Raw genomic sequence first — 3924 nt, forward strand, 5'->3', positions numbered from 1 at the left:
GTCACACATACATGTATATGAACTATCTACGCACATAAAGTTACTCATATGAGACGTGAGCACAGCACACACACACAAATATAAGACGTGAGCACACACACACACAAACTAGATGGGGCCTCATGTAAGCGTTAGGCAATAAATAAACAATAACCGAATTCATGATGATCTCAGTCATTTGTTTTTTGCAAAGTACATTAGCAGCCATTCCCCATACTTCGAAGCTAATACTCCCGCCAGAGTTGTGCCTGGACGCATTCATTGAACGATAATTCATGAACTCGTTCATGTTTTGGACTGAACTGAACGTACCGCATTACTGCCTGATGATCGTTACTGTGAACTCGTTCATTCTGGTGTCTGTGAACGCCACGCTCTCTCAGTTTAACTTCGTTCAGTAGGATGCCAGATTTCTATAAAGCCTTCCAGGCGAAAACCCACCTAAAACCCACCTTAAACCGGCCTTAATATGTAGCGGAAAAAACACCCAATCTGGCAACACCAGACTCTCTTGTTCAAACTCGTTCATCAAAATGAACAAATCTTTTTTCGAGTCATTTCGTTCATTTAATGTTGCAGGGTAAATTTTTTTACGAATTAGTGCAATTTGCTTGATGGTAATGAACATTTAAACTGTTATCCATTGTATTTTATGTTGTTGGGTATCACAAAACGGAATATAATACGAAAAAGTAGGTACTATCTTGCAGCGGACTCCTTTCCCCCATAATGCATTGCATCACGTCACGTTGGGGAGAGAATTTACCAAAGCCGCCTTGAGAGCATTGAGAGTGACTAGAGAGAGACGAGTAGTAGACGAGAGTATTCAGATAGCGCAGATTATAGATAAATAGATAAATACATAGATATATAGATAGATAGACTACATATATAGATAGATAGACAGACAGACAGATAGATAGATATCGACCAACAGCGACCCAAGCGCACTCACTTCCCTACAGTAAAAGCTTTCCAGCGCAGTTTCCATGGGACAGCACCGCCCACACAAGCACCTGCCAAACACAGCGACACACACGCGGCTACGTTTGCAACAACATTTTCACCGGAGGAAGAGAGAAACGCTTAGAAACGTCCATATAGCTAGCATGATGCCTTCTATTTCTAGATGACAAAGACAACATTTACCAGTTCTACGACACTATGACAAAGGTTACTGGTACTTATCTGAACTAACGTCATGATCACTGCCACTAGATATAAAGAAAACGTTGATTTTTCACTCGGTGCTACTCAATGACAGTAAAAATAAATAAATAAATAAATAATAATAATATATATATATATATATATTTCCACTCATTCTCCTCGCACCATGCATTTAATTGGCTTTGACGGACATCAGTTCTTGGCAATTCCTCATTTGCCCTCTCACGTCTGGCAGGTTTGAAATTACACAGCTGCAGGTCATCATACATGTTGGCCCTTGCCACCTCTTCCTCATCCCAGTCAGTCGCTATAACGTTAGTTCTGATGCTGCGTTCCAGGCAGGTTTTTGAGCTCGTAATCACTATTTCATACACGACTAACGACTTTGTACCGTTCCAGGCAAGTTACGCCAAACTTTCTGAGTGCAAGGAATTGTAACTAGATTATTTTTTTTATTTATTGCAACGGTACATTGACCTAAAATCGTTTTTTCAACGTGTGCCACTTGCATAAACACTGCATCCGTAGGCAGTATTATCCGTAGGGGCTGTCATTGTTGTTTCACGTGCTGTGTGACCTCGGAACTCGGAGTACATCGATCTAGTACGAGACACGAGTTCACGGGTGGGAAGTCACGAGTTTGATTGTCGTTCCTGTGCACTTTCACGGGTTTAAGGTTGGAAAAACACGGGTTACGGGTTGCCTGGAACGCGGCATCATACTAGGCTAAGGCTACCTTTCCTCGACTTCTCCCCAACGTGACGTCATCGCCGAGTTGCATAAAAAAACGTTAATACCAAAAACTTAAAAAATAGGTCTTTAAGACTATTTTTGAGACATTTTAAAAATGATTTAAATATCTTGAGTGATTTATGTACCCATTAATCGAAAGTGGTGGTTAACCTGCAACATGGCCTTTAAGGGGCTTTAAATGTTACTATTAACTGGCAAATTCCCCGAACACATCAACCTACGCAATCTTGATCATATTCTGAATTAAGAAATCATTATAATGCAGTCAAAAGTCCGTTTTTGCAGTCCGTTTACAGGGAACATAAATAATTACTTCACCTCCAGTCTTTCGTTTATTTGTCTAGTGACAGACGCAATAGCATACAATAGCCGCATTAGCAGTTATGCTGTTTGTTACACACAGTAGAGCAATAAAAACACAGTCTTACCGTTTCAATTGCAGGCAATTTTGTTGGAATGGCGCTTTTCCCGAGCTTCGATGCCAACTTCGCCTGATATTGCCCCAAATTTGTGAAGGATTTCGGCGTACAATGTTTAGCACAAACACGTAACGATAAACCAGTGGAAGGGTTGAAGGAACCACGTCATTAAAAATTAATTTAATCCACTGGTCTCTGATAGCTAGGTCCGTTCTTGGTAGAGAAAACACATTTACATGTTGATTCTGGCAGTCAACCACAGAGCAACTCACGTGTGCACTACGTTCCAGCGTCTTTCTCGACTGAATATGAGGGGGAGAGGGGAAGGGCGAGCTTCCTGCTGCGGTGTCCATATATGGTATATCCTGCCCCGTCTTGACGTCAAGACGGGGAAGAAATCAAAATCTCTTATTTGAGTGCGCGTGCACGTGGGCTATTTTACAAACCCTGAGGTAAACAAACGCTTCACTTTTAAATATCGGCTTCCCGGCCAGTGTATAACCGTTAGGCAATCATAGCATACATTGATTCTCGTGGAAAAGTGAAAATTGTGGGTCATGACTCCTTTAACTGATTATACTGCTAATTACTTATTTACAAACTTCACCTGTTGTAACAGAGATTCAGTACAGCTACAAGAAGCTACCCCAGCTACAAGCAGGAAGGCTCTTTTGATTAGAAGAGCATAGCATGATAACATCACATACAATCACATCAATAACCCTTTGAGGTCCAAGGGGGAATGAATCTCACATGAAAGAACAGAGTAACATAATAATAGGAATGCGCTTTATGAGTTCACGATGTGGAGAACACTAAAAACTGTCTGTTAATTATTTTAAAAGCTCTGAAGGTGCAAAAAGAGGATGCAAATAGCAGAATATAAGGGATGCACTAATGTATCGGCAATAGCAATACAGTTTAAATGAATTTCCTCAAGTCATTGATATTTAAAAGCTTAAAGGCTCTGGCAGTGATGGTGTGATATCATCACTTTGGCTTTTCAGTGGCACAAGTGGCTGAGCAATTTGAATTACAAACACAGTTAATGAATTTATTCATTTTAAACCATTTAGCCAGATAATGAAAAAAGCCATTTAGAGCTCAACACTTACCACTCACATTGTAATTGCTGCATACGTCTGTGGATACAGAAAACGCCTGTGTCACTTACTCACGGTAGATCGGCAGAAAATGGCCATCTGCCACAGCATGGCCTCTTTGAATGTGATTCTTATCTTGCGTATTAATGTTCTCTCTAAATACACCATCCAGAACTAAAGGGAACTAGTCTTGGGTCTATTACCATCTGTTTTTCCCATTTTCCCTTTTCCTTCCACCATGCAAGGAAACATCAGACAAAGATGCTGAGTCATTCCCAGATCAATTCAAATTAATGCTGTTCGGGCGTGAGTTGCAGATTTTAGCACTCCAGAAATGGGGTTTGACTGCGTGCCTTTCTTCCAATTCCTTTTTTATACAAATAATGTAAAAATCAATAGCTGTGGTCAGCATATGCACTTGGAGTGGTGGGATTTCGATTTCGGCTGAGGAGTTGGAAAGGAGGGAAAGCCTAACATCC

The sequence above is a fragment of the Carassius carassius genome, chromosome 39 (assembly GCF_963082965.1).
Source record: "Carassius carassius chromosome 39, fCarCar2.1, whole genome shotgun sequence".
NCBI lineage: Eukaryota > Metazoa > Chordata > Actinopteri > Cypriniformes > Cyprinidae > Carassius > Carassius carassius.